Here is a 22,767-nt window from a genome sequence, read left to right as displayed (position 1 = left end):
GACTTCTACTATGATAGTAGATAGTAGATTGTATGATAGTAACTATTTGGAAAAAAAAATCCAAAACAAAACATGACAAAACAAAGTCAAAACAAAAAAGCATATTTGTTCAGTTCATATTAGAGACGCTTCTAATGGTGTTCTAGATGTGAAAATATATTGTGAATTATCATGCACAGTGAATGATTGTGTGCTAGTATTACCAATAGAATAATAATTACTTGAAAAAAAATCCAAAACATAACAAAACAAAGCCCAAACAAAAACCAATAAAGATTGAAGCATGTTTGTTCAGTTCATATTAGAGACTTCTCTAATGGTGTTAGAGATGTGAAAATATTTTGTGAATTATCATGCACAGTGAATGATTGTGCGCTAGTATTACCAATAAAGTAATATTTGGAAAAAATAACTATTTGGAAAAAAAATCCAAAACAAAACATGACAAAACAAGCCCAAACAAACCCCAACAAAGACAGAAGCATGTTCAGTTCATAGTAGAGACTTCTCTAATGGTATTCTAGATGTGAAAATATATTGTGACTTATAATGCACAGTGAATGATTGTGTGCTAGTATTATCAATAAAATAATAACTATTTGGGAAAAAAATATCCAAAACAAAACATGCCAGGCCAAAAACAGTCACAAAAACAAAAAGTAAAGAGAGCCAAAAGCACACTGGGATTTCCGTCTAAGGTCCAAACCTGTGGCAGAGGCCAGGCCCTGAGGGGGCGTGGCGTGGCGGGGGCAAGGACGGGGCAGACGCAGAGTACGCACGCGTAGTCCCGCCTCCGACCCCGCCCCTCCAAGACCCCGCCCCTCGTGTTGGTTCTAAGCCTGCGCAGTGAGTCCTTCAGTCGGGGCGGGCGGCTCCTTCCCGGGGTTGTGCTTCCGGGTCGCGGGGTTGTGCTTCCGGGTCGCGGCGCCGCTCGGGCTCCCAGGGTTGGTGCTCGGGCGGCCGGCGGTGCAAGAAGCAGCGGCGGGGCCATGAGGGCGAGCCCGGGGTGCGGCAGCTGATCCGGCCGGGGGAGGAACCGCCAGGAGTCCCCCGAGGATCCCGAGAGTGCGGCGCTCGGGGCTGGGGGCCGGGAGGCGCGCGGGGGAGCCGCAGGAACGTGGCCCGGGGCCTGTGCATAGCAGCAGCTGCAGGTAAAGCTTGCTCCAGCCTTGCACCCCCTGTCGTCGTCTCGTCCCCTCGAGGGCCCCCGCAGGCCGCCTGCGACCCCTCGGACTCAGGCCCCGGCCTTCGCCCCCCGAAAAGCGAGGTCTGCGGCGTGTCAGCCTGCTGGATGCTTGCCCTGGGTTAGGAGGAGAGGCCTGGTGGGATTGGGGTGCAGGCGTTCTAGGGGTCCCCAGGCACATGCCCCGAAGATCCAGTGTTGCAAAGCATTGCTGGGGTGCTCCCCCGTGTCCCCCGAAAGGCCCCGCCGGCTGCTTGTCGTCGCTGCTGGAAGTTTTATAGTGGATGGGAGTGGCCCTGGAGAGCCAGCCAGGGTTGCTGCAACTGAGCTGTCACTGATTGAACCCCAAGAGCTGCCAGGATGCCCCCTCGGAGCCGGTGCCAGCCTCCATGTGAAGCCCCTCGGCTGCTGGCACCGGGCATAAGGCTTCTTATGCCCCCAAGCCACCCCAGCGCATCTCAACATGTTCTTTCTTACTTAGGCCTGGCCTGGACGGACCCAGGGAGGCCAGGTAGTCTGCAAACACATCAGTGCCAAGAAAGTCACATTTTCAGTTCTCTTTTGGCAAGCAGCAACCGCTGGGGTTGCCAGTGGAACCCGGGCAGGCCAGGCGGAAAGGAGGCACCGGGCTTTGGTATTTTTATATCCCCTGAGCGAGATAGTTGTTTGTTTGTTTTTCCTGATCTTTGGGCCCCACCCACCCTGCGGTGCTCTGGGCTCTGTGCTCTGGAGTGACCCCTTGAAGGTGCTGGGGGACATTTGGCGTCGTGGCAGAATCTGATGGAACCTGGTTTTGGCTGCCTGCAAGACAAACCCCTTACCTTAGCCTTGCTTGGACTGTCTCCGTTACTACCCCCCCCCCCAAATAATGTTTAGGTTAATGCGTCATTCTTCGCTGCCAGGCACTTGCAAGCTTCCTGAGGCCCTTGAGGCTTAGTTCCAATGGCCTCTTTCCTTTTCCGTTTTTTCCACTCAGACCCACCTTTATTGACGTATATGTGCGTCCATATTCCTCTACTCTGGTGATCTGGTCCCTGCCTTTCTTTAAAGCTAAGTTCAGAAAGGCCCTCCTCCATAAGGACCACGCCACAGTCCTTCAGTAGGATCTGTAGGAGCTCAGATGACTCCAGTTCTTTGCTGTCTGTTGCTTTTTGAAGGATGTTCTCCTTTCTTCTTTGACCTACTGATAAGTTCCCCAGGCTAGTAAAAATCCACTTCTCTTAATCAGTTTGGGAAAACTTGGGCAGGAAATGAATTGTTTTCTTTAAATACTATTATATGTACATTTGTTTAGCAAACATTGCTGACGTCTGGAGAGAGAACTAAAAGGGCTGAAGTGCATGCCTAGTTTGCGGAGAGTCAAGGTTCACTTTTCCCCACCGTATGGACCCAATGCACTACCACGGTGTCTGTCCCCTAGCACGCTGACTACTAGAACACTAGGTCAGGTATCACTGGCAGTGGTCTTGGGGCTTCCTGAGAACTTCTTGGAAGATCAAAAACAATAAAAACAAAGTTTGCTGAATGTAGGCATATTACCAAGTACCAGGCTTGATAATGTCGGGCTAAATAAAACTCAGCCTTTCCCTATAGGGAGCTCAATTTAGCGAGGTAAGGAAATCAATAATTCCATCACACTAATAAGCCTACCAATGTGAAAGTATTTTGATTTTACAACATAGCACAGAAAGTAGGTGGGTCATTAATTTTGGAGGAGTGTGCACTGGATGCTGAAAACTCATCATGTAGCTTAGCAAACCTTTTTCTCTTGCCTTTTTTAACTTCAATTTGTAGATAGGAAGGTGTAAATAAATTAAACAGCTGGGAGGAGACAGCCGCAGTGAAAAGCCATGGGTACGCCAGTTGTACTTTCTCCATTGTGTCTTGCATTATCTTACTTCTGAGATGTGTCAATGCAGGTACTATCTATTGAAACAAATACACAGGAAAAACTAGGAATGTCCACATGAATGGTACAGCAAGTCCTTAATGTGGAGAAGACCTCCCAAGACAAGGAAGGTTAAGTTAGGTGGGTCAGCTTCAATTTAAGAGTGTGGAAGATGTTCTGTATAGAATAACCATGAACTTGACCCAATTTCTGATCACTTTTACCAACTTGGTATGCTACTTTTGGCGTCTTTAGTACCTCTAGACATTATTTTCCCCCAAATGGGATAATTGGGACTTGAGTATTATGCATACTAATGGAATAATTTTTTTTTTTTTTTTTTTTTTTTTTTGGTTTTTGGGCCACACCCGGCGGTACTCAGGGGTTACTCCTGGCTGTCTGCTCAGAAATAGCTCCTGGCAGGCACGGGGGACCATATGGGACGCTGGGATTCGAACCAGCCACCTTTGGTCCTGGATCGGCTGCTTGCAAGGCAAAGATAGCCGCTGTGCTATCTCTCCGGGCCCTAATGGGCTAATGTTGATAGAGGGCCAGGTGTTTGGTGCAAAGTTCCCAAAATGAGAACTATGCAATGTGTAGGTGCAGTGCCTGAGACATGGTTTAAGAGCAATAAGTAGACCAGTCCCTAGGTTGGATCTTTGGTACCACATGGCCCCCATCTCAGAAGCAACTGCTAAGCTGGGGATAACTCCTGAACATTGTTGGGTATGACCCCAACATGAAATGTAGCTTTTTATATCGAGTACCAATGCAGGATACCTAGGAGAAACTGCTGGGCACACTAACTATATGCCAGAGTCCCATTAAGTAAGTGCATGTGCCTCGTCTCATTCCTGTAGGAAGGTGTTATTTGCACCTGATTTTACAGATGAGGATGTAGAGCAGAAAGAGGTTAAATAAATCTGGAGTTTATGCAGCTGATGAAGCTGTGAACGGAAGGGCCTGATCCATCAGGCTAATTTCCTTCCTTCCTTCCTTCCTTCCTTCCTTCCTTCCTTCCTTCCTTCCTTCCTTCCTTCCTTCCTTCCTTCCTTCCTTCCTTCCTTCCTTCCTTCCTTCCTCCCTCCCTCCCTCTCTCCCTTCTTCCCTTCCTCCCTTCCTCTCTTTTTTTAATCTTCCATCACTAGGGGACTCCACACTGGGGGGTATCTGGGTGTTTTATGGAATTTGAAGTTCTTAAAAATTACTGAGAACTCTGCACATTTCAGTTTGTTTTCAATAATTAATCTAAAATATTTTAGTCGTTAAAGAGTTGTTTTTGTTTTCCTGGCTTTGGGGCATATCTGGCTGTGCTCATTGCTCTCTCCTGGCTCTGTTCTCTGGGATTACTCCTGGCACTGCTTGGGAGACTATAATGTAGGCCAGTGATCAAAACCAGGTTTGGCAAGTGTCCTGCACTGAACTATCTCTGGCCCCATGTTAAATTTTTTTTTTTTTTTTTTTTTGGTTTTTGGGTCACACCCGGCAACACTCGGGCTACTCCTGACTCTATGCTCAGAAACCGCCTCCGGCAGGCTCTGGGGACCATATGGGACTCGAGATCGAACCACAGTCCTTCTGCATGCAAGGCAAACGCCTTACCGCTATGCTATCTCTCTGGCCCTCATGTTAAATGTTTTTTTTTTGTTTGTTTGTTTGTTTGTTTTTTTTTTTGGTTTTTGGGCCACACCCGGTAACGCTCAGGGGTTACTCCTGGCTATGTGCTCAGAAGTTGCTCCTGGCTTGGGGGACCATATGGGACACGGGGGGTGGGGGGGTGGGGGGGGTGGGGTGGGTGGGGGGGGGGAATCGAACCGCCGTCCAAGGCTAGCGCAGGCAAGGCAGGCACCTTACCTTTAGCGCCACCGCCCGGCCCCTGTTAAATGTTTTTGTATGCCTTATTTTCTTTACTCTTCATGAGCTTGCAAGATAGATGGTGTTATCCTACCTAAAACCTGTGTGGTCTGAATATAGTGATTAAGCATGTCACAAAAGAATAATTTGTCTAGAAAGTGATAAAACCAGAAAAAAGTGGTTAAATAAAGAGTGAACTGAGAGTAACTCATGAATTTTTGTTTCTGAGCTACATCCAGAGGTGCTCAGGGGTTATTCCTGCTCTGCTCTCTGGCATTTGAGGAATTGCACACTCTGACCTACCTTGTTCTTTGATGTTTTGGTCTTGTTCAAAACAGGAGATGCAACATGAGTTGTTATTAACTAAGTATTATGGCAATTGTCAGAGAAGATTTTATAGTTGACTAATACTGATGTCTTTAAGAAAGTCATAGGTGAATGCTTTATTATATTATTAGACAATTTCAGGAACTATGGGGTTTGAATAAGGAGATGTTCTTGTAATATATTTGTTTTGTGTTCTTAGCATCTTATATGGGACCACATCTCTTGTTTCTTTTGGTTCTCTCTGTTTTTGTTTTTGAGCCACAACCGGCAGTGCTTAAGGGTTCCTTGCTCTACAATTGGTTATTATTCCTCACAGGCTTGAGAGACCAAATGGGATACTGGGGATCGAACCCAAGTCACCCAAGTGTAAGTCAAGTGCCCTACTGCTGTACTATCTCTCCATCTCTTCACCCTCTCCTTTGGATCTCTTTAGTGTATCATGAGATCATCTTGACAGTAGTACTCTTTACAGTATCATGAAGTACTATGCAGATGATCATAACCACTTGTGATGAAGAAATTGCCACCTAGTTAATTGTAGTTTATTAGGGAGGACTGAAATATAATTATGCCTTTGATTTTAAGGTCACTTAATAAATTTTTGTACCCTCTTTCTTTTTTTTTTTTTTTGTTTTTTTGGGTCACACCCGGCGGTGCTCAGGGGTTACTCCTGGCTGTCTGCTCAGAAAATAGCTCCTGGCAGGCTCAGGGGACCATATGGGACACCGGGATTCGAACCAACCACCTTTGGTCCTGGATCGGCTGCTTGCAAGGCAAACACTGCTGTGCTATCTCTCCGGGCCCTGTACCCTCTTTCTATCGGATGATATTTTCCTTGTTGGGATGAGATTGAGGAACTCAATTCAAGTTTGCAAGATCTTTTTTAGGATATATGGATTGGTTTCTTGCGCTCTGTTTTGGTTTTAGGGCTGTCCCAGATGGTCCTCAGGGGATCGATCGTGAGTGCCAGGGACCGAACCCAGATTGGCCACATACAAGGCAAATGCCTTAACCCCCTGGACTGTTCTTCTGGTCCTGGACGCCTATCTGATATGTTTAAAGTTGAACAGCTGATGACTGTAGACCCTAGTAGAATCTGGGTCAGTTCAGAAATGCTGCTGCTCTTTATTGATGGCGGGTGGAAAGCCACAGCTTAGTTCTACCCTTTTTCCGTTTTGGAAGGAAGGGACCTTGACAGGCCAGGTGCTCTGCAGATGCATAAGGTGCTTGGTTGACTCTGCATTTTCAAGATTGAAAGGAGCACAGAGACCCAACAAGGTGTGAGAGAAATATAGTCAGGAAGTTCTGAGCCCAAACATTTCATTTATTTTTATTTATCTTAGGGGTGGGGAGTGATTTGGGCCATATCTGGTATGTTCATGGTTCACTCCCAAAGATTCTCAGGGAACTATATTTGGTGTAGGGGATTGCACCAGGGTCTCTACCTGCAAGAACTTAATCTCTGTATTATCTCTTTGGCAATGAGAGCATCTGTATTTGGCTTATCATAAACTTGGGCTAGACCACATGATTTCACAGGCTCTCTATGGCCTGCAGGATAGATGCTTCCTAACTGGTTCTAGATATTTGTTTTCATTCATACTCAATTGTATCAGGAAATAACTATTAAAATAAAGAAGTGAATTCTGGGAGTCACTTAAAGTTAACCAGTTTGGGTTTAGTGGGGAAGTAGATTTATGGTAGAAAACGTAAGTAACTTGGACCAAAGGAAAAAACAGTTTAATTGAAAGTGAGAGAAATGGAAGAAACTCTTTTTTTTTTTTTTTTTTTTTTGTGGTTTTTGGGTCACACCCGGCAGTGCTCAGGGGTTATTCCTGGCTCCAGGCTCAGAAATCGCTCCTGGCAGGCACAGGGGACCATATGGGACGCCGGGATTAGAACCGATGACCTCCTGCATGAAAGGCAAACATCTCACCTCCATGCTATCTCTCCGGCCCGGAAGAAACTCTTTAAAATTAAAAATGCAATCCCAGAAACAGCTCAGTGGTATTAGAATAATGATTGGATTTAAGTTATAGTAGTTTTATATAAAATAGCATTGACTATTATGTCACAGTTACTCATGTTGGTCATAGTGTCTACTTGTGTATATTTTTATGAATGTGCTTTGTTATATAAGACCTTCAAAAAACATCATTTTGCAGGCTGGAGAGATGGCTTTCTGGGTAGAATAGATGCAGTCCTTGACACTGCATGGTGTCCGAGCAACTCTGAGAGGACTTGAGCGTCCATCTGGGATTAGCCTGAATATCACTGAATGTGGCCCCCTAACCAAGACAAAGGAAACAAATAACACTTTTCGTTCGTGGCCCGCAAACGGCCCTCCATACAACATTTTGTGGCCCTGCCCTAGAGGAATCATTTTCTGTTTTGTTTTGTTTTAGTTGTTTGGGTCACATCCCCCAATGTTCAAGGCTTACTACTGACTTTGCACTCAAGGATCACCCCGACTTTGCCTCCTGCGGCCCGCAGGTAAATTGAGTTTGAGAACCCTGCTAGATTCATTTTAAGATGCTATATTTTAAGTATATACTATTCCAGCAGAGAAATAGTTAAAATTTATTAGAAGGAATTTTGTTTCTGTTTCAGGGACACTCCAAGCAGTGTTCAGTGGGCATCAAACTACCAAGATTCTCTGTAATGCAAATGCCTTAACGTCTGCTGTCTTCCATATTTATTTATTTATTTATTTAAAACCAGACACATTGGGACTAGAGAAATAATACAATAGGGAGGGTATTTGCCTCATATGCAGCTGACCATATCTGGGTTGATATCTGGCATCCTCTATGGTCCAGGAGTGGTTCCTGAGAGTAGAGCCAGGAGTAACCCCTGAGTACTGCCGGATGTGACCCCAAACCAAACACAAACAAGGCATTTTAAATCTGAACATTAGTTGCTGATCTATAAAGAGGAAAACTGAGGTGCTGATTTGAATCCTGAAACAACAAAAGGTGAGGTTTTAGAGTCTTATCCACCTGGCCAGTCATCCTGGGCTATTATTAACTGTTTGGCCTGGACAACCGACAAAAGTAGAATAATACTGCCAACCTCAGAGTGCTTGTTGTGAGGATAAAATGAGACAACTTTCCTAAGTACCTAGTATTATCATGCTTGTGGAGAGTTGCAGGTACAGGTGTTCAGAATGTTGGTAACAAGCCATGATTCTGAGCTGCAGAGTTATATAGGTTAGGCCTGGCCTTGCTCGCAGCTAATCTTGGTTCAATTCCTGGCATCCTCCATGGTCCCCCAAGCACTGTTAGGGGTCATTAACTCCTAAGCATAGAGCCAAGAGTAGCACCTGAACATCTCTGGGTGTGGCCAAAAAAGTAAAATGAAAACGGAAACAAAAAGCAAATGATTCTGTGAAGTGGTTGCAGAGCAGTGGGAATCATTTTCATAGTTGGATCGAAATCAGTCTAAATTCCAGTTTGCTGTGTAAACATAGTATACATCCAGCTGTACACTGTGTGGAAAAAAAGTCCTATTTTAGGGTTATGAAATAAACTGTTCTACTAAATAACATTACCAGGAGTAAGTCCTAATGTGACCCCAAAACAAACAAAACTACCGTATTTTTCGCTGTATAAGACACACGTGACCATAAGACGCACATAGTACTTAGATGAGGAAAACAAGAAAAAAGTCTTAAGAAGGGCCAGAGAGATAGCACAGCGCCAGGATGTTTGCCTTGCACGCAGCTGATTTAGGATGGACTATGGTTCGAATCCCGGCATCCCTTATGGTCCCTGAGCTAGCCAGGATTGATTTCTGAGCACAGAGCAGGAGTAACCCCTGAACACTGCCAGGTGTGTCCCAAAAACCAAAAACCAAAACGAATAGAAACAAAAAACAAAACCTAAAAATAGTGTACTAAAATATTTAATTAATACACAATGTGAAATGCTGTAAAAGATGGCGCTGGGAAAAAGAAGCCTGAGAGGCCGAAGTATATTTACAACATGCTGGTCCACAGCTGGTTAAACACACTTACCTAATTCTTTTTTTTACATCAGAAAATAAAAAAAATTTTTTTAAATACTTTTTTATTAATATAAAAAAGAAAATAAAAGTCGCAGCAGCGATCAAATAGTCTTAAACGAAAGCTTTATATGTGACTGTGAAAGTGTGTTAACTTGATAGCTCATGCTATGTACTACGTCTGTACGATAAAGGAGGCATAACAGTGAGGATATCAAGTGGTTATTCTCTGCTCTCCACCCCTGCACTCAGGGTTCAGCTCCAGGTGGCATTCGCTCCATAAGACATAGACATTTCCCCTCATCTTCGAGGGGGTAGAGAATGGAAGAAAGTGTGTCTTGGGGCTGGAGAGATAGCATGGCAGTAAGGTGTTTGCCTTTCAGGTAGAAGGTCCGTGGTTCAAATTCTGGTGTCCCTTATGGTCCCCCGTGCCTGGCAGGAGTGATTTCTGAGCATAGAACCAGGAGTAACCCCTGAGCACTGCCGGGTGTGACCCAAAAACCAAAAAAAAAAAAAAAAAAAAAAGAAAGTGTGTCTTACAGTACATAAGATATGGTAACTAAAGCTGAGAAAAGCTAACTTAAAGAGAAAAAAACATACTAGCAAAAGCTAAGATTAAAAAAAAAAACACTAATTTTTTTTAATGGCTTTTGGGTCACACCCAGGGCTGTTTAGGACTTACTCCTGGCTCTGCCCTCAGGAATTACTACTGGTAGGCTTGGGGGACAATATGAGATGCTGGGGATTAAATCTGCTTGGCTGAGTGCAAAGCAAACATACGCCTTACCTGCTATGCTATATCTCTTTGGCCCCTAAACTGCACTTTTTTTTTTGTTTGTTTTTTGGGCCACACCTGTTGATGTTCAGGGGTTACTCCTGGCTATACACTGAGAAATCACTCCTGGCTTGCGGGGGGACCATATGGGACACTTCATCCTAGGCTAGCACTGGCAAGGGTCGCCTTACCACTCTGCGCCACCGCAGAAAACTGCACTTTTATTTTACTATTTTTGACTATTTTGATCCTCTCTAGATTTGGTTGCTTGTTCAGTTGGTTTTGGGTCACACCAGCAGTACTCAGGCACTTATTTGGGAAGCCTATCAACTGTGGTCCTTCTTACTCATTTAAATTTAATGCAATTGATATTGATTATATCATGGTTGTTGTGTGTATAACCTTTAAAAGTTAAAAATCGAATAAAACTGTTATGTACCACTAGCAGAGCTTGGTGGTCACTCGCAGTTATTGACAATATAAATTAGTAAAACTTTTCTGGAAGGAATTTTAACAGTATTATGTCTCAAGCCTTAAGAAGTAATCACATGGGACCAGAAAGAACTGAGCAGGCTGAACTCATGCTTTGCAAATAGACGGCCTGGGTTTGATCCCTATTTCCCTGAACATATTGGGAATGATCCTTGAGCTCAGAACTGGGAGTAACCACTGAGCACTGTCATGTATGACCCAACTTCCTCTCTACCTCCCCCCATAAAATGTAATCAGAAAGTAGGAAAACATTGATGTTCAGAGATGTTCACTGCGGGGCCCGGAGAGATAGCATGGAGGTAAGGCATTTGCCTTTCATGCAGAAGGTCATTGGTTTGAATCCCGACATCCCATATGATCCCCTGAGCCTGCTAGGAGCGATTTCTGAGTGTAGAGCCAGGAGTAACCCCTGAGCACTGCCGGGTGTGACCCAAAAACCAAAAACCGAAACAAAAAGATGTTCACTGCCGTTGTACTTAATGGTCAAAATTAAATCAGTTTTAGTATTTAATAGAGATTAGGGCCACAGAGATGGTAGAGGAATTTACCTTGTATCAGATGACTCTGGTTTGATCCTGGCATCACTTATGGTCCCCAGAACCCCTCAAGGAGTGATCCCTGAGCACAGAACCTGGAATGATCCCTGAACAAGACTGGGTATGGCTCCAAAACACTAAAGACAATAAACACAAAACAATAAAGAACTAAAGGGGAAAAATCATTAAGAGAAATATATTTTCAGGTGTGTAGAAGAATTTTAGTGACATGTTTGTCATATAATATGAAGGGCAAAAAGGACACATGATTATATGATCCCAATCTTGTCAAGCATGTGCAAAGAAAAACTATGCAAAGCAGTGATAGATCTTTATGCTTTTTTCCTCTTTTGGAAACATCCTCTAATAAATTGTACTAAAGCAAATGATTTCAGTTTACTAATAGTATGAAATCTGGATATAGGGTAGGGAAAGTGACCAGATCAATTTGGGGGACGCATGCTTTGCACACAGAAGCACCAGGTTTCACCCCAATTCCACGTGCCCTCCTGAGCACTAGTGCATGAGGCCCAAAAAGGGGGGAAAATATGAGTAGGACCAGTGGATTGCCTCTCAACCAGGATATATATTTTTTTTTTTGGTTTTTGGGCCACACCCGGCGGTGCTCAGGGGTTACTCCTGGCTGTCTGCTCAGAAATAGCTCCTGGCAGGCACAGGGGACCATATGGGACACCGGGATTCGAAACAACCACCTTAGGTCCTGGATCGGCTGCTTGCAAGGCAAACACTGCTGTGCTATATCTCCGGGCCCCATGAAATTTTTTTAATGTTAATGATCTGAAGATGTAAATGGATTATATTTAAAGATAGTTTTTAGCTCAGTTATTTTATAGACAGTGGCTTTATGTATCTTTATATGAATTATATCTGTGTTCCCAGGCTAGCCTTGTTTAAGACAGAGTTTGGGAGAAGAGTCATATTGGTGTTTCCAGTATCTCTGTTGTCATCACCTCCTTAGTGGCCCTTGGGAGATCGAAATAGTCCTGTGACACCTTTGTATTTCAAAGAGAATCTTCTAGCTGACCATTGATTTGTAGAGTTTTTGTGAATTGAATGCTGGGAAATCCTTTATTAGTATAGAAAATTACAACCAACCTTCTATATCACTTTTGTTCTGTTTTGGAGCTACTCCTGACTGTGCATGTGGACTTTTCAGTGTCCAGTATGAAACATGGACCTCCTAAGTATGTTCTCAGCCTGTTTCGCTTTCTTTTGAACCCTAATCACTTTTTTTTGCCTAAGAAAACATTAAAGACCAAAGTTTATTTGGATTGAATTTTTCTGGTAACAGTGTTCAGAAAGGATGACAAAATATTTTGAGGAATTTATACCTTTTATTCTTTCCTAACCATCATATACTTCTTTTTTATTTTTTATTTTTTGGTTTCTGGACCACACCTGGTGATGCTCAGGAGTTACTCCTGGCTATGTGCTTAGAAATCGCTCCTGGCTTGGGGGACCTTATGGGATGCCGGGGATCCAACCCTGGTCCATGTTGAGTCAACCACATGCAATGCAAATGCCCTACCACTGTGCTATCGCTCTGGCCTCTAACATATACTTTTTTTTTTTTTTTTTGGTTTTTGGGCCACACCCAGCGGTGCTCAGGGGTTACTCCTGGCTGTCTGCTCAGAAATAGCCCCTGGCAGGCATGGGGGACCATATGGGACACCGGGATTCGAACCAACCACCTTTGGTCCTGGATCGGCTGCTTGCAAGGCAAACGCCATTGTGCTATCTCTCCGGGCCCTATCATATACTTCTTAATTGAAATTGCAGTAGCTTCAGTTTGTGTTTATTGTACGATAGCCACTGTTTTTGTTTCATTGTCTTGTTTTTGTTGTCATTGACAGGATTGAGGCCTAGGGCCTCACACACAGAAGCCACTGCTCTGTGTCACCTCCCCAGCCTTGTTTTCTTTAAATGTGAGTGGTAATTCTTTTCTCTACAATATTTCCAAATGTGAAAAAATTTAATCAAGTATTTGAGCATATTTAAATTGGAAAATAACAGGCAGGATTTTTTATTTTTTGTAAACTGCTTTCATCCAGAGCATTCTGTATATTATCAGAATGAAAAATGACACCACTTTGTCATCTGTTCAAATTGATACTGCACTCTTTGTAATGACAGCTGAAAAGGCCCACAGGTGCCATATAAAGAGGTGACCATGTTGTCATATTTCATTTCGGCATCCCTCTGCAAAGCCATAATTACCTAATTAGGTTGTTAATTAGGAGATTAGCATTTCACTGTATTGATAGAATGCTCTTTACCGGCACGAGGCTAGATACAGATTTGTCTGCCCTAATTTATAATCTCTGCCTTTATGGTCCTTATTTGCTTAAGATCTTGATGTCGGCCAATTCAGTTTTACCTGAGAAACAGTTTGTTTACAAGCAGCTGAAGCTTTGCTCATTGGATCAAAGTAACTGTGTTAAAAAACGAACAGAATTATCAAGCCAAAGTCAACAACAATAGAATCAAGAGACCTAAACTATAACAATCTAAACTTAAGACGGGCCGGTTATACTGGCAGGCCAAGAGGCAAAGGGTAGTGGTAAAGGATGCACTCTGGGAACATTGGTAGAGGGAGGTCAACACTGGTGGTGGAAATGGCCCTGATTCACTGTAAGATGAAATCCAACTATGAAGGACTATGAAGGACTTTGTAAATCACAATGTTTTCAACAAAATAAAATGAAGAGAATTAAGCAGTGATCTCATACCCTAATTGATGATAATAATTCAGATTTTTTTTACAGCTGCTTTATTAGATGTGAGCATGCATAAGTATATCACATAATTTTATACATACAGATATTAGAGCATGAACATGAGATTATCTGGGATCAAATCTAGGCATTGAAACATAGGTCATCTGCTCTAAAAATTGAACCACATCCCTAGCCGCCTCTTCCTCCTCCTCTTTTCTTCATTTTTCTTCTCTTCCTTTTTCCTCTTCTTTTTCTTCCTCTTTTTCCTCTTCCTCCTCCTCTTCTTTTTCTTCCTCATTTTCCTCTTCCTCCTCTTCTTTTCTTCCTTTTTCCTCTTCTTCCTCCTCTTCTTTTTCTTCCTTTTTCCTCTTCTTTTTCTTCTTCCCCTTCTTTCCTTCTTTCTACTCTTCCCTTTTTCTTTTTTCTCATCTCATTTTCTTTTTTTCTCTTTTTCCCTTTCTTCCTCCTCCTCTACCTCTTCTCACAGAAACAACATAGGAATAATTGAAGTCCCAGAGACCCAGGAATTCGAATAATAATAGTAAGAGGAGTTGGAGGAAGAGTGAGTGATGATAATTTTGATTTGTTATGATTTATATTATGATTCTGTTTGTAGCTTAGGTGACAAATAACAATTCAGATAGTTGATATAAGAAATCCAAAATGGGCCAGAGAGATAGCACAGCGGCGTTTGCCTTGCAAGCAGCTGATCCAGGACCTAAGGTGGTTGGTTCGAATCCTGGTGTCCCATATGGTCCCCTGTGCCTGCCAGGAGCTATTTCTGAGCAGATAGCTAGGAGTAGCCCCTGAGCACCACCAGTGTAGCCCCCCCCCCAAAAATAAATAAAACAAAACAACAAAACAAAACAAACCCAAAATAAGGAGCTGGAGCAGTGGCGCAGCTGTAATGCCTTGCACATGGCTGACCAGCGATTCTATCTCTGGCATCCCATATGGTCCCCCAAGCCAGGAGCGATTTCTGAGCACATAGCCAGGAGTAACCCTTGAGCATCACCAGGTGTTGCCCAAAAAACCAAAAAAGGAAAAAAGAAAAAAAATCCAAAATACAATAGGGCCAGAGTACAGCTGGTTAGGCATTTGCTTTGCATGCAGCTGATCTGGGTTCTGTCTCCATCATTTCTTTTTTTTTTTTTGGGTCACACCCGGCAGTGCTCAGGAGTTACTCTTGGCTCCATGCTCAGAAATCGCTCCTGGCAAGCACGGGGGACCATATGGGGTGCCGGGATTTGAACCGATGACCTTCTGCATGAAAGGCAAACGCCTTACCTCCATGCTATCTCTCTGGCCCCTATCCCCATCATTTCATATGGTCCCTCAAGCCTGCCAGAAGTGAATCCTGAGCATAGAGCCAGGAGTAATCCCCGAACACCTCTGGATGTGGCCCAAAAACCAAACCAACAAAAATCCAAAATACAGAACTTAAGTCTAAATGTGATAGAGATTTTTCTATCTGAATTCAGATAAAAGACATTTATTTTAAGTGAAAATTATTTATTTATACTTGAGACATAAATAAAAAATCTTTAAAGTAGTTTGAACCCAGGGCCGGAGCAGTGGAACAAGCAGTAGGGCGTTTTCCTTGTAATCGCTAACCTAGGACTGACTGCAGTTTGACCCCCTAGCGTCCCATATGGTTCCCCAAGCCAGGGGCAATTTCTGAGCGCATAGCCAGGAGTAATCCCTGAGTGTCATAGTGTGTGGCTCCCACCACCCCCTGAAAAGTAGTTTGAACCTACTTCAGAAATGGAAGCTTGGTTAAACGACTTTGAAAACAAATTATTTCTCCCCTCAGTTTGTACTTCCTTAGCTATCATGTGACAGGGCTTTCCCATTTATATTTCTGTCCATTGGTCCATGCTTGGAACATTCTCTTCTTAGTCTTTGTAGTTCTTTGAGGTGTTTGATTTCCATCTGTTTTCCCTTCAGTTTATGATACTTGGCAGACAGCGATACTATGGCAGTAGGACAAAGGAATTTCTAGAGAGAAGGAGTCTGTTGGTCTGTTGATAAACTAAAGAAAATGGAGCAACGAACTGGGTTTAATGGAGATTGGGTTTAAGTCTTCAATAAAGCAAGGTTCAGTTATATTAGAGACCTTGGAAAGTCATGGAAGGATATTTGAATGGGGGTCACCCTAGGGAAGAAGGTCAGAATTGTCTTGAGCCTGAAAGGAAACAGTTGCGATAGCCAAGAAACAGGTGGAAATGCAGTTATTGGGATAGAGAAGTAAAAGATTCTCAGGAAGTGGAGACAAAGGCCTGGCAACTGAATGGCTTCCTAGGAAGAAAAGAGCCAGGGTTCAAATTTGGACAGTTTTGTTTTGTTTTATTTTTTTTTTAGCCATATCTAGTGATTCTTAGGGGTTTTCTAGTGACTCCGTACTTAGGGTTCACTCTGACATTGGCACTAGGAGACCATGTGGGATACTGGGGATTGAGCCAGGACTGGTCGTGTGCAAGGAAAGTGCCAAAGTTACTGCCCTTCCACCAACCCCCAAAGTGCCAGAGACTCCCTCTTGCTGTCCTTTTATCTCTTCTAGTTCCCTAGACCTCCATCCCTTCGTGCCCAGTTGATAATTTTGGTTCTGTTGTCAGAGTTTAAGAGTCTCTTTTTTTCCTGGCATTTGCCATTCCTTTTCTTGGTTTTCTTAGGCACTGTGTGTGGGATCATCGAGCATTTGTCTTTCCTTTGACTTAACTTCACTTTATATGATACCGCTTTCTAGTTTTATCTAAGTTGCAGCAGAAGGTGCTCTCTCTCTCCCCCCCTCTCTCCCTCCCTTCCATATCCTTTCCTCCCATCTTCCTTCCTTCTCTCCCTCCCTCTTTCTTCCTTTCACCCCCTTCCCTCTCCTTCTCCCTCCTTTCTTCCCTCCCTCCCTCCCTCTCTTTCTCTCCCCTCCTTTTGGGTCCCACACAGCTGTGCTTATGACTTACTACTGTCTCTGCACTCTCAGGGATTCTATATGTCTGTGGAGCTGAGAGTTGCTGTGTCCTGCTTCTAACCCTGCTTCGAAAAGCTATGCATTGCAAAATGTGCTCATTGTAGCCATTAATCCAGACATCACCTCTGATTAAAAAATCAGCTCAAACTATTTTATATATTTTTGTTTTGCAGGTTAAAGTTATTTTTAATAAAGATACTATTTACAGTCATGCGGGGAGGGCGCGAAAAATGTTTTCTTCCTAGGGGGGGCATGACAGAAAATAATTGAGAAACACTGTTTTAGGGGAACCATGTTGTACCAGGGATTGAGCCTGGCTGACCCTTATATGCTTCTCTTTTTGAGCTAGAAGAAGATGAGAATAAATTTTGGGGGCAAGACTCAGAGACTATTCCTAGTTTCATGCCTGAGTGTTTTTAATTGTGCTTGGATAGATAATGCAGTGTCAGGGATTGAACCGTGGATCTCTTACAGGCAAAGCATTTTTACTAGCTCTTTGAACTCTCTCCAGTCCCCTAATTTTATAATCTATTTATCTGTCATACAATAGGTTGTCTCAGATCTTGCTTGTTGCTAATGGTGCTGCAAGGAACGTAGTTGTACATGTATCTTTTTGAACTAATGTTTTTGTATTCTTGGGCTAGATGACACACTGGGTCATATGGTCATTCTATTTAAATTAATTTTCCTTGCTACCCTTGGCAGTAAGAACCTCAGACTCCCACATGCAAAGGGTGCACTGCTATCTAGTTTGAGATTTATTTGGGAGGGGGGAGCAAACCTAGTGTATTCAAGGGTTACTACTCCTGGCAGGCTTGGGGAACCAGATGGGGTGCTGAGGATTGAATCTGGGTCGACTGTGTGCCAGTCAACCACCCTACTGGCTGTGGTTTTGCTCTGGCCCTTAGTTTGAGTTTTTTGAGAAGTCTCCATGCTAATGTCCTTTGAGGTGGAGGCAGACAGCATAATCACCAGGGGCGAATGAGGTTTCCTTCTTTACTGCTTCTTTGTCAGCGCTCAAGTTTCCAGGCTTTGATAGGCCAGTCTCTCAGTTGGTGATTTTTTTCTCATTGTTCTTTTGTTTGTATTTCCTTGACAATCAGTGATGATTGCATACTTTTCTTCTGCTTGCTGACCATCTGTATGTCTTGTTTTATTGTTTGGGGCCACTTCCAGCTATGGCTACTTCCTATGAGATGGTCTGGAAAACTTGGAGTGCGTAGGCTCCTAACATAGAGCTCCTGTGTGCAATTTATGCCCTTCAGTCCTTTGGACCATCTTTCCTGTCACATCTTCTTTGAGAGCCCTCTCTGAATTTTTTTTTTTTTTTGGGTCACACCCGGCAGCGCTCAGGGGTTACTCCTGGCTCTATGCTCAGAAATGGCTTCTGGCAGGTTCAGGGACTATATGGGATGCTGGGAATTGAACCACTGTTGGTCCTGGGTTGGCCGCTTGCAAGGCAAACACCCTACCACTGTGCTATCTCTCCAGCCTCTGAATTGGTCACTTTTTTTTTGTTTGTTTATGGGTCACACTGTGCTGTACTCAGGGCTCTACACTCAGAAATTGCTCCTGGCAGGCTTGGGGGACCATATGGGATGCTGGGATTCAAACCATGTCTTTTTGCATGCAAGGCAAACACCCTACCTCCATGTTATCTCTCCGGCCCCATCTCTCTGAAGTTTTTAAATAATTTTTAATTGAATACTGTGACTTACAAAGTTGTTCATAATTGAGTTTTATTTGCACAGTATTCCAGCACCATATTAACAAGTGCACCTATGTCCTAGTTTCCCTCCCACCCTTCCTCTTTCCTCTATGGCAGACATTCTTCTCCACCTCCTCCTCTATCCCCCCTTCTTCTCTCTTTCTCTCTCATACCCCTCCTGTCTCTTTCTTTTAGGCACCGTGGTTGCAATATTGTTATGGAGGAGTATCACGAGTGTCACTTTATCTCCTAAAATCCAGATCTTGTCCAGACTGATCATTTCCAACTGTCATGGTGGTCCTGTCTCTGTGGTAATTGCCCTTCCTGTCTCTGTCCGGCATGCTTCCTAACATGAACTAGCCCATGCTATCTGTCCTGCTATCTGTCTAATTTTTTGATTGTGTGTCTTGTTGTTGAGTTTTATGAGTCCATCTATCTTGGATATTAGTACTCTCATTTATGTGGTATGTGAATATTTTCTCTCATTCAGTAGGGCCTTTAGCCAATGTTTCTTTCTGAAGAAACTTTTTATCTATTTATTTTGTTTTTAGGCCACACCTGGCGACACTCGGGTTACTCCTGGCTCTGATTTTAGGGGGACCTTATAGGAAGCTGGGGATCGAACCCAGGTTCGTCCTGGGTCAGCTGCTTGCGAGGCAAATACCCTACCGCTGAGCTATTGCTCTGGCCCTGAAGAAAATTTTTAGTTTGATTTTTTTTGTTTGTTTGTTTTTGAGCCACATCTGGTGACACTCAGGGGTTACTCCTGGCTCTCTCAGAAATCACTCCTGGCAGGCACAGTGGACCGACCATATGGGATGCCGGGATTTGAACCTGGCTTGGCTGCTTGCAAGGCAAACACCCTGCTACTGTGCTATCTCTAGTTTGATCTTCCCTAGTTTGATATATTTCTTTTTTTTGCCAATGGAGTTGAATCTCTTTTTTTGTTTTTTTTTTTTTTTGTTTGTTTGTTTGTTTTAGGGTCACACCGGGCAGCAGCGTTCAGGGGTTACTCCTGGCTCTCTGCTCAGAAATCGCTTCTGGCAGTCACGGGGGACCATATGAGATGTCGGGATTCAAACACTGTCTTTCTGCATGCAAGGCAATGATCCTACCGCTGTGCTATCTGTCCGGTCGTGGAGTTCAATCTTTTATTTTATTTTATTTATTTATTTATTTATTTATTTTTGAGTCATACCTGGTGGTGCTAAGGAATTACCCCTGGCTCTCTGCTCAGATGGTGCTTAGGGAACCATATGGGGGTTCAATCTGAATTGGATCAAACCTGGTTGGCCATGTGCAAGACAAGTTACTTGCCTTCCATACTATATCTCTGACTCTGAGTTAAATTATTTGAAGACTTCTTTTAAATATGCAATGTTTTCTTTTCTCTCTCTCTATATTTTATTTATTTATTTATTTATTTATTTATTTATTTATTTATTTATTTATTTATTTATTTTTGGTTTTTGAGTCACACCTAGTGATGCTTCAGGGGTTACTCCTGGCTATGTGCTCAGAAGTCACTCCTGGCTTGGGGGACCATATGGGATGTCGGGGGATGGAACCACGGTCCGTCCTAGGCTAGCACTGACAAGGCAGACACCTTACCTCTAGTGCCACTGTGCCGGCCCCTTTTGCTATATTTTTTAATTTTAGATCTAATATTGAGATCTTTAACCTATTTTGAATCAACTTATGTTTTTATTTGGATTTTTTTTTTCTGTTTGTTTTTCGCATGTTATACCAAACCATGTTAGTATCATTGAAAAGATTTTCCTGGGGCCAAACAGTAGCACAGTGGGTAGAGCATTTGCCTTGTGTCCAACAGACTGCGTTTGATCCCAGGTTTTATTTTGATTCCCGGCATCCCATATGGTCCTAAGCCTGCCAGGAGTGATTTCTGAGTACAGAGCCAGGAGTAATTCCTGAGGGCTGCTGGATGTAGCCCAAAAACTGAAAACAAAAAACAAACAAACAAACAAAAAAAGGTTTTCCTGCTTCCACTACCTACCTCTTTTGTGTAGATTCAATATCTATACTTATAAGAGTTTACTTTTGAACTCCCAGAGCTTTTAGTGCTTTCAGTGTGGGAAGTCTGATTTTACTTTAGGTCATAATATAAAACTACAATAATCAAAAGAATATGGTACCGAAATACCATACTGGTTCATATATAGAGTATACCATACCCCCCTTTTTTGTGAAGCAATATAGATTTTTTTTTGGGGGGGTGTTGGGTTTTTGGATCAAAAAGTAAACCCAGTAGCATTCAGGGGTTACTCCTGTCTCTGCACTCAGAAGTTACTCCTGGCAGGCTCAGGGGATCATATGGTATGCTGGGGAATGAACTGGGGTTGAATTGTGTGCAAGGCAAAGGCTCTACTTGCTGTGTTTATCACTTCAGTCCCAGAAATATAGTTTTTATTGAATGAAACCTACTTAGAAAGATGGGAAGGGGAGAAAGAGAGAAAGTATTTGCTCAAGAGAGATCGTGGACTTTTCCAGAGTGAACAACCACAGAGGCAGAGAGACAAGAAAGCAAGATATGTGTTCAAGGAAGAAAGTTAGTCCTAAATGGATTTTTGGGGAAGAGCTTTTATATTTCTCCAAATATTTTTTTTTCCCTAGAGTTCTTTGCCTACATAGAAGTTTCTCTTGGTGTTGTCACAGAGAAAGCTTTGCATTATTGATGGTCTTTTCTTAATCTCACAGATTCTTCTATAGCTTCTCCTTTCTTGAGGGTCAGCCCTTCTAAGGGTGGGGCCTTGGCTTTCTCCGTTTCCTTCTTCTGCTTTTCCTTTTCTTCCTCCCTTTCCCCCATCTTCTCTTTCCTTTTTCCTTCCTTTTTTTTTTTTTAATTAAGATACTGGGATTTACAGAGTTGTTTGTAATACAGGTTTTTCAGGCATACAGTGTTCCAACACCAATCTCACCACACATATCCCCCTCCCTCCACAATGTCCTTAGGTTTTTTGCCAGTCCCCAGCCTGCCCCCTTGACAGACACATAGCAAATTTATTTCATTGCTTGCTCCAACAAAACTTAAAGAAGTGACAAATGGAATTCCCAGAAAAGATGAATAAAAATGCATTTGTGGTGATTATTGGTAAATGATTTATACTCTTATTATTTTGGGGCACACCAGGTGATGCTCTTGAATCACTCCTGTTGTGCTTGGGAGAACTATCTGGATTGCAGGAAACAAACCCATGTTGGCCACATGCAAGGCAAGCACCCTGCTAATTGCGTTAGCTCCTACTAAGTGCTTTTAACCAGTGTAAGTAAGTCATTGGTATATTGTTGAAAATCTATAAAATCACTTAGCAACTTAAGAGTAAATATACCTTTCTTCATTTAGTAGAGGACAACTATATGACCATTAGTGGGTGCCACTCAATATAACAAATTGGGAAGTTTGTCCTGTCCTTTAGAGAGAAGCTCTTTTTTTTAGCTTCTTACAACACTGGTTTCAAGACTAGGAATTCCTTAATAATGTTTTCTGTCCATGAAGCTCTGTATCATTCCTTCAAATCTGAATGATAATCTAGTGGAATAGAGTATTCTTGGAAGAGGTTTGCATTTCATTGAGTTTTTGTACTGTAGTCTATGCTTGTCTGGATTGTAGTTTCATTTGATAGATTTGCTGTACATTTTATAGGCTTTCCTTTGTATGTAAGTTCCTTTTTTGATCTTGTAGTCAGTATTCTGTCTAACTTTGGATTTTATTGTTTTGAGTATAATGTATTGGAGTCTTCCTCTTAAGTCTGTTTTCTCCTGGATCATTCAGGTTTCTTAAAGGTGCCTGGAGTTCTCAACTCTGGGAAGTTCTTATCAAAGATTTCTTTAGCTATTGTTGCTTGATCACATTTGTCTTCCTGTTCTTCAAGGATTCCGATGATTCTTACGTTGTTCCTCTTGAACTGATTTCATGGTTTTCTGTTGTGCTTTTCATTTATTTTCAGGTTATTTTTCACATCTGTTGTTTCCTAGTGGTTTCACTCCTACATACTCATCTTGGAACTTTTTGATCTTATGTTATTCTGCTATTTTGATTTTCTGCTAATTTCATTTTTGTTTTTGTTTTTGGGTCACACCCAGCAGTGCTCAGGGGTTACTCCTGGCTCTACGCTCAGAAATTGCTCCTGGCAGGCTCAGGGGACCATATGGGATGCCTGGGATTGAGCCCGGGTCCATCCCAGGTAGTCCGAGTGCAAGGCAAATGCCCTATCGCCAGACTATTGCTCTGGCCCCATTTATTTTGACTCACCTGTTTTCTTGTACCTTGCTGTCTCCTTG

General features: G+C 42.9%; 1 protein-coding gene across 3 annotated transcripts in view; it reads left to right on the top strand.

Moving 5' to 3' along the window:
- The first annotated feature begins 926 nt into the window (after positions 1–926).
- The window catches only part of MAPKAP1 (MAPK associated protein 1), a 293,758-nt gene continuing 271,917 nt past the window's right edge, over positions 927–22,767 (top strand). For all 3 annotated transcript variants that reach the window (XM_049774167.1, XM_049774165.1, XM_049774166.1), the window contains exon 1: positions 927–1,151. The gene's annotated coding sequence lies outside the window, so the exon portion shown is untranslated. The remainder of the gene's footprint in view (positions 1,152–22,767) is intronic.

Source organism: Suncus etruscus, chromosome 5, assembly GCF_024139225.1.
Source record: "Suncus etruscus isolate mSunEtr1 chromosome 5, mSunEtr1.pri.cur, whole genome shotgun sequence".
NCBI classification, from domain to species: domain Eukaryota; kingdom Metazoa; phylum Chordata; class Mammalia; order Eulipotyphla; family Soricidae; genus Suncus; species Suncus etruscus.
Note: the sequence above shows the minus strand (reverse complement) of the source record. Positions and strands in the feature narration are given on the sequence as shown.